General features: G+C 39.5%; 1 pseudogene; it reads left to right on the forward strand.

Annotated features, from left to right (window-relative positions):
* Positions 1 to 2,142: 2,142 nt before the first annotated feature.
* Positions 2,143 to 4,294, forward strand: LOC102853629 (annotated as a pseudogene).
* The last annotated feature ends 5,017 nt before the right edge of the window (positions 4,295 to 9,311 follow it).

Consider the following 9,311-nt stretch of genomic DNA (forward strand, 5'->3'; position numbering starts at 1 on the left):
GGATTGATTCAGTGACTGGGATAATTGGGATGGGAGTGTCAGAGAGAGTGCGATTGGCACAGGACAGAGCGGAGTTTAGGGCTGTTGTACATAGGGTCGCTATGAGTCGCCGACGACTCGACGGCACATAACAACAACAACAACAACAGATTGATATGGTGACTGACACAATGAGCTCTAGTGTGTCAGGAAGTGTGAAGATGGCACAGGATAGAGCAGTGTTTAGATCTGTTGTTCATACAGTTCCAATGTGGTATATTTGACTCAACAACATCTAATAATGACAACATAAACATTTTTATATTTCTGCCATAAAGAGGAGCAATTCATATTTTCTCTCCTTAAATCTGGGCTTACTCTTTCTTTGCTCTGACCAAAAGAATGCAATAGAAGTACTAGTGCATCAGTTTCTGGACTCAAAGTTTTGTATCACCTTTTGGAAAACACTCAAGCCCTGCACTGTTGTCTTTAAAAGTTTGCCTGCCCTGCTTAAGAATTCCCATAGTGTGGCTTGAGAGAACTTTGAGAAGAAAGAATGGTACCCTGATAAGCCAAGAAACTGCCAAGATACCAGACATGTGAGTGAGATTAACTTTGAATTCTCTGAACCATCCACCAGCTGAGCGGCTCAGTTGAAGCCATTCAGAACAAAATTGTCCACATTCCTGACCCACAAAGCTATGTGATAATAATAAAAAAATTGTTTTCAATAAAAAAAAATTAGAATTTGTCTGAATCAAGTTGTGGTATTTTCAATTGTTTTCTTTGCATCTGAAGTTAGATACAGAATAAGGATGACTGAAGAAGAATCAACTTTTGACTGTGATGTTGGCAAACAGTACTGAATATTCCATGGGCTGCCACGAGAACAAATAATGTGCTTTGAAGGAAGTGCAATTGGGGTGTTCTTTAGAGGAAAGAATGGTGCCACTTAAACTCACTTTGGGCTTGTTGTAAGGAGGGATCAGTCCCTGGAAAATGACATTATGCTGGGGCAGTTGAGGGTCAGAAAAAAAAAGAGAGAAGACCTTCGAGATGGATTGAAACAGTGACTTTAATAATGGGCTCAAACATGTCAGAGATTTTAGGACAGTGTAAGATAGTGCAAGGTTCACATCTGCTGTTCATAAAATGGCTATGTAGTCAACTTGCTGGCACTTAAAAACAGCACAGTATTCACGACATTACAATTCATAGCACAAACAGTTAAGCAGTTGGCAACCAAGCAAAGAGTTGGTTTGAATCCATCCTCACTCACTCAAAAACTCACTGCTTTGGAGTCTGAACCAACTCACATCTGAAACTTCCATGAGATTTCATAGGTTTTAAACCACACAGAAGTAGATTACCCATCTTTCTAGGAGAGGACCTGTTGAATTTGAAGTGCATGTAGTTATCCACATTTTAAAATCAGGAAAGATATGTATCAGAGTTGAAATCTTTCTCCTTACATATATTGTCGGTATGCTGGGCAAATCATTGAGAATCCAGACCATGTGAAGAAGAACATGGCATCACCATTGAAGGAGGACTCATGAACAATCTTCATTAGGGAGATTGACAAAGCCTTGGTGCAGAAAGTGATGAAGAAGATATGAAGCATTTACTACAGAAGGTCAAACAAAAGTTGTAACTTTCAAAATGGATTACATCTCAACATCAGGAAAACAAAAATCTTCACCACTGAACCAATAAATAGGCAACATTATAATAGTTAGAGAAAAGATTGAAGTTGCCGTGTTCATTTTACTTGGATCTAAAATCAGCATCCATAAAATCAGCGGTCAAAAAATCAAGATACTGGAGGAGTTATTTCTCTGACAGAAGGTGTCACTCTTTCTGACTTTGAGGAGCAGGCCTCTGACTGGAGCCACTCTTTCCTGCAGGTGCATTCTGGATTTACAAGCTCCTCCCTCCAGGATCATTCCTGAGTGTGCAGTTGGGACAGGATAACAGCCAAAGAAAGCTAGAAGAGGCAACTACTTGGAGAGAGAAAAACCCTGGAGTTGCAACAAAAGAGGCATAAATTCCCCAGCACCTGACACTGGAGAGGCTCACCTGTCCTAGAGACATTATAGCCGGCTTCTGCAAGGTGAGTTCATTAAGACACACTGGGGACACACACGCAGCAGCATTTGAGAAATGGACGACGAGAGACATTTGAAAGAGACTTCTGGATCCAGAAAAAGTTCTGTAAAACAAAAATTTACACAGAGTTTTCAAAGAATTTTTCCTCGCAGATCTCATCTAGCTCCACAAGAAGTTTTACCACAACCTCAATCTAGTGGTGGTGAGACCCCGCAGATAAGGTCTCGTTCCAGGCATTTTAATTGTAGGAAATTCCTCTGTGTTAGAATACCCATGTGCCTCGATGATGATACTGATGAGTACAGCTTGATAGATGACAAAGAGGAGCACATGAAGGTGGAAGAGGAGACTTCTGGAACCAGAGGAAGGGCCTTAGTACAACACTATGCAGACAATTATCTTCCAGCCACATCTCCTCCAGTTCCAAAGGCAGCTTTACCACAACTTCCATCTGGTAGTAGTGAGATCATGAAAATAAGGGTTGGTGCCAGATTTTTTCCTCAGATTGAACTCCAATGTGATTCCAGGCATAGCTATGGTGGTGTTGTTCAGTACAGCCTGGGCAAAGGGAAGTACATGAACATGCACAAGTGTGAAGGACCAAAAAGCACTCTTCAGTATCCAATGTCTCTCCCATACCCTCCTCCCCAAAGACCACCTTTGGACCCTCCTCCCCAAAGGCCACCTTTGGACTTGTCAACTTCAGTAGAAAGCAGTCTCCAAAGCCAGGATGCTTCAAATCTGGTCCTTGATGATGACCTTTGGATTCTGACATCTCCAGTTGCCTCTTATCAAGGTAGTCTTACTCCCTGTATATCTTCTTGCTCCTTAGAGTGGAACTCAACCCTACGTCCAGTTTCCTTATTTGGCACATGTCCTTTGAGGTCTGACCCAGCAATCCGGGACTTTGCAGCCACTACAAAGGAGCCCACAGCCATAAACAAGTCCCAGCGACAATTAAGGGAGTCCCTGCAGTTAAGAACTCAGGCATGGGACCCTCAGAATTTTGATCATCATCTATACCCTACTGAGTTGTGGAAATGCTCAGAATACAAATTTAATGAGTTTTGGGGACCTGGAGGGAATGTGGATGTTGAATTGATTGATGAAAGACTAAACAAATACAAGGTCCACTTCCCCACAGCTGGCTGGTTTCTGTGGCCATTCACAGGATTAGGCTTTGGTGTAAGGGAGGCAGTGACTGTGAAGATTGCACTTGAGTCTTGGGATCAGAACCTGAACTTGGCCTTGCAGCAGGATGATCACTGGATGGTGGCAGGTCCCTTGTTTGACATTACAGGAGAGCCTGAGGGGGCCATAGTAAAAATCCACCTCCCCCATTTTGTGTCCCTTCAGGAAGGTGAGGTTGATAACTCCTGGTTCCGAATTGCTCATTTTAAGAATGAAGGGATGATCCTGGAGCAACCCACCAGGGTAGAGCCTTTCCATGCTGTTCTAGAAAACCCAAGCTTTTCTCTGATAGGAATCTTGTTGTATATTGCCACTGGCACCAGACTCTCTATTCCCATCACTTCCACAACACTGCTCTATTATCACTATCATCCTGAAGATATTAGATTCCACATGTATCTTATACCCAGTGACATCATGCTAAGGAAGGCAATAGATGAAGAGGAAGCCATTTTCAATGGTGTGCGTCTACAAACCTCACCCCCAGTGGAATCCCTGAATTTTGGCTCCTATTACACTGTGTCTGGTTCTGCACACCTGGAAATAATGCCCACGGAGTTGAAATTATCTTATAGGAGCCCTGGAAAGATCCAACCTTTCTCTAAAAATCTATGCTGGAAAGATGAATGAACCAATCCATCTGAATATTGTGGACAAAAGACATGAGACTTTGGTCTGGGAGACTTTGGTGAAACCAGTGGATCTCCAGCGTGGTGCTGCATCAGCCCTACCTGCTTTATCAGGTGCTGTCTTTATAAGGACGTACTATAGGCAACTCCAAGCCAGGATGGGAGAGCTGGGTGGTGTGTTGGATGATCTTCAGGACAAAAAGGTCTTCTCTGAGGATGAGAGGGAGCTGGTGGAGCAGGCACAGACACTTCGGAAGAAAAATAGGACCCTCCTAGATTTGTTGAAGAAAAAAGGAGACCAGGCTCTGGAGCTGCTCTACAAAAGCCTCAGTGAAAGGGACCCTTACCTGATGTCCTACCTAAGGCAGTCAGCTGTATCTCCATGACTCAGATACTGAAAATGCTATAAAATATTAAACTTGCCAAAGAAATGTAGCCCATTGTGCCATAAGACTTAATAATCAACCTCCACTTCCGAAATGGCTTGCCTCCGGAAACTGTATGAACAGTGCTAAGACCTTTCGTTCATAGGGTCGCTATGAGTCATCTATGACTCGACAGCACCTAACAACAACAACAATCCTTGAATGCTCAATCTGACAAGTGTCATTATTTACAATATGACTTATAATGAAGGTTGGATTATACCTGGTAACCTGAGATAACAATATAATTATGATAGTATCACACGTGGTTCGTGGTTTCTATTAAAATTCCACAATAAAAATTCTAAACACTAAAAAGGCTGAACATAGAAATTCCATATGACCCAGATATTCCGCTGCTTGGAATATAACCCATGAAAATGAGAACTGAGGCACAAATGGAGACTTGCACACCAGCGTTCAAACAGCATTATTCACCATTGCAAGGACATGGAAACAGCTCAAATGTCCAACCACAGGCAGATGGATTGAGAACTTATGGTACATTCACACAATGGAATACTAAGCAGAATCCAGGAGCAATGATTTTGTAAATTACTATCTAACTTGGGAGGGACTAGGGAGCATTATGCTAAGTTAGCTAACTCAGTCCTGTATGGACAAATACTGTATAAGTCCATTATATGAGGATCCAAGTGGGGGAGGGACGGAGCAGAAGGGTGAGGATGGGTGGTGGGGACACGGGTGGTTAATTACAGGGTTGCACAATTTGAGGGTGAAAGAAGGGTTGTGAAAAACAATGTATATGAACTTGGTAAATAAACTAGTATAATGAAAAAAAATATCCCAACACTACAGTTCAGGTGAGCTTCCTATGTTGGCAATATTTTATACATATTGCCCGATGTTGTCACTAGGAGAAATAGTTTAATTTTTTAAAATGTAAATAAAATTTTTATTTTATATTTGTTTACTTAAAAAGTTTGTATACATTGTTTTTCACACTGGATATTTCCCATTTCCCACCTCCCTTCAACCATCAAATTGTGTGACCCTAAGAGCATTTCCCTGGACCATCTTCACTCCTCTGTGTCACCCCTTACCTCCCATGGATCCTTATACTTGGAGAAATAGTTTCTATCTTCATGTGTTTACTGGTTCACTGGGAGAGTACAACTGAAAAGTCTCAACTTGGATTTCTTCAGGGCCCTATCCTGTCTTAGGCAACTTTTTCCAGTTCTTATTTTAACCTGTACCCTTTTGCTGCAGGATACAGGTTTAACTGTAGCTAATGGGAAGCTTTGGTGGCAAAGTGTGTGGGCAGTTGCTTTGCTAACCCAAAGGCCTTAAATCTGTCCATTACCTCCTTTCCTGCTTGTTTTCTGAGAATTTTTTTCTGTTGAAAGATTAAAGCTTAGTCCTACTGATTCACCTTTGTAGATAACAGTTTTTCCTGAACTTCTTTCAGTATTATTTCTTTGTCTTTCTTTAACTTTGTAAAATTTGGTGATGGTACACCTTGGTGTTTTTCTTTCTGAATTCGTTTAGTTTCTTGAATGGTTATTTCTTTTGCATGTTTGGAAATTTTCCTCTATAAAACCTTCCATTATATCCTTTCTGAAATTTTTCTTTCCTCCTCTTTTTATTTCTTCACCACTGCTTCTACAGATCCAGATAAAATAATTTTGGGTTCTAGTAAAAGGAAATCCTTGTCAATTTCTGTCATGATGGTCCAGATGTAAGAAATTTTGTTTTCTTGATACTGAGGTAAAATCCATACTTATGACCATAGTATTTGCTTTTCTTTGCTAAATGCTATGTTTTGCTTTGTTTGTCTTGACATTTAGAAGAAAACTTAAAACATTATTTTATTCCAAAAAGTGGAATAACTGGGTGATATGGAATTTCGATATTAAGCTTTCTAGAGAAGTCAAACTGCTTTCCAGAATGGTTGTACCATTTTGCAATCCCACCAACAATGTATAAGAGTTCATATATTGCCACATCTTCTCTTAACATTTATACTTGCTGTCCTGTTAAACTTTGCCACTGTTACTTGAGTGAGATGGTATATCATTGTGGTTTTGATTTGCATCTCTTTTGCTGCCATTTATTTTGAGCATTTCATCATGTGTCTGTTTGCCATCTGAATATCTTCCACTGTAAGAATTCTTTCCATGTCTTTTTCTCATTTTGTAATTGTATTATCAGCCTTTTTCTTGTGGAGGCCCTGTAGGATTATGTAAACTTTTGATATGAGACCTTGGCCTGAAATGGCTATTTCACTGCTTGGAATATATCCTAAGAAAATGAGAACTGAAGCACAGACATACAGAGACTTGTACACCAATGTTCATAGTAGTGTTATTGACCATCACAAGAACATGGAAACAGCCCAAATGCCCAAGCACGATTGAATGGATTGAGAAATTATGGTACATTCACATTATGGAATACTATGCAGCACACGGGAACAATGATTTTGTAAATCAATATCTAACTTGAGAGGGACTGGAGAGAATTGTACTACATGAACTTACTCAGTTCTATAAGGACAAATACTGTACAAGACCATTATTGTAGAAAATAGTAAAATGTGTATGATGATCTAAAGGCGGTTGGGGTGGAGAAGAGAGGTGGGAATGGATGGGGGTAATCATAGGGTTGCACAGTTTGATGTGAGGGCGTCGCATTGGGGAGGTGGGATCTGGTGTGAGGGGCAATGTATACGAACTTTGTGGGTAAGCCAGTGTAAAATTTTTTTTAAAAAAATATTCAATATATATATTCATTTTTCTGGGAGACTTCAAAAGAGCTTTGAAAATAAACTAAAAAATGAAGGTGCAGTTGACTTAAAATGAGATAAAATCAAAAGCCTTGGTTTAAAAAATATTTTATGAAACAATGGTATCCTTTTCATTTCAATAATGTGTTTGCCACCTGATCTAAATTTGTTTGCTTTATAACTTTACTAGATTGGAGTAGCTTTCACAGTAAGGTGCACATGAATTTGGGTTTAAAACTAGACCATCTAGTATACCACCTGTGGTGACAGAGGGAAATTACTTAAACTTTCTGAGTACCAATTTCTTAATTGCATTCCTCCAATGATGTCAGGACTTGGCTAACCTGCAAAGCAGGATTAGCAATGCATTGTAAAAACAGCAGGACCACACATCTTGGCTTGACCATCTGCTTTACAGTAAATAGCCCAAGGAAGCAGTATGGTAATGAATAGGGAGTGACCAAAGGTCTCAGAATTCTAGGAATGTGATACCTTTTCACTTCTTGTTTTTCAAAACATGTTGTAGGATATTCTGGAAGATGTCCTTGTTTTGTGTTTAGGTCTGGGAATGTTTGATCTACCAGTCAACATCTTGGACAGATAAGATATAATACAATTACTCCTGCAGGCATGTTCCTAAGAGATATATAAACCTTTTCCAAGATATTAAACATGCTATTCGTCATCAACGGGTAGTCTCTCTGTGTCTTCATTCAATCCCCGTCCCTCCTGTCACGGATATTGAGGCTGGACCCCGATACTCCAAAACTTGGGATGTTTCAATATAATAAGCCATACAAGTAGGTATATTAATTTCTGGCAGATTGTAGAGTTACTGCAACATTAAGTCTTGGCCCAATAACATCAACCCAGTTGCAAACCAGCAGATATCTATTTTACTTGCTGATGGATCCATTTTGAATCATTGGTAATCCTACTATTTAAGTTGATAAGTATTTTGCAAATGGCACCTGTCATCAATGTTCCTTGTGCACAATTTTTCACAATTAGGGCACCAAGTGTTGAATATAGCTATATTGGTATCTGTTATACCACATTTTAAAAAAAATAAATAATAAATGTGATTCCTGTTAATCAGCTATGACAGTTCAATTGAACTTAAGAACATGGTTAAAAATTGTGAGTTCAAATGTTCCTCAACATAAGATATTTTCATCACATTATAGAATTCCAGAACTATGGGATAAAATAATCTACTTCTTAATTTATCTAAGCTCATGCAAAACCAATATTGTTATGTACCATTGAGTAAGAACCAATCAATCACTGACCCTAGTTAATAACAAGGGAGGAGATTGCCCATCCTTCTCCTGTAGAGCAGCTGGTGGGATTCAAACCACATGTCTTTGGGTTTGCAGCACAGCTTCTTGCCACTAGGCCACCAGAGTTCCCTGCTGAACCAGCACATCTCAACATCAAGAAAACAAAAATCCTCACCACTGTACCAATAGGCAACATAAAAGATGAATCAAAGATTGAAGTTGTCAACAATATAAATTTGACACAAAATAAACATTGATAATAGCAACGTTCAAAAAATCAAAAGACGTATTGCATTGGTAAAATCTGCCAGAGAACTCTCCCAAGTGCTAAAGACTACTAAGGTGCTTCTGATTCAAGTCTGTCTCTTCAATTACTTCCTATGCATCTGAAAGTTGAACAATGAAAAAAGGATGACAGAAGAATAACCGGTGACTTTGGATTGTGGTGTTGAAGAAAAGTCCAACACTATGGACTAAAGTGCAGCTAGGTTGTTTCTTAGAGGCCAGAATGGTAAACTTTGTCTTACATATTTCAGGAATGTTCTCAGGAAGGGTCAGTCCTTGGAAAATGCATTATGCTGGGAAGGGTGGAAGGTCAGAGAAAGAATAAGACCCTCAACAATATATAGTGACATAGTGACTGTAACAATGGGCTTGAACCTATCAAAAGTGATAAGGATGATACAGAACAGACAAGGTTCCTATCTGTTGTTCATAGAGTTGCTATGAGATGTAAAACCCAAGGAAATTCAGTTCATCTAAATTGTACATATTGATCCAAGATTGGTTTCACATATCAATAAGTCATGATTACCTTTCTGGGCTTGAGCCTTGGTATGTTCTGTTTTGCTTCCCTTTGCACATTTAATTATAAATTCTTAGGTTTATGTCTCAGATAATAATAAATTTATCTAGTCTGTCCTCTTCAACAATTTAAGTATTTATTTTG

Source organism: Elephantulus edwardii, unplaced genomic scaffold (genome assembly GCF_000299155.1).
Source record: "Elephantulus edwardii isolate Elephantulus edwardi_28Jun2011 unplaced genomic scaffold, EleEdw1.0 scaffold00122, whole genome shotgun sequence".
NCBI lineage: Eukaryota > Metazoa > Chordata > Mammalia > Macroscelidea > Macroscelididae > Elephantulus > Elephantulus edwardii.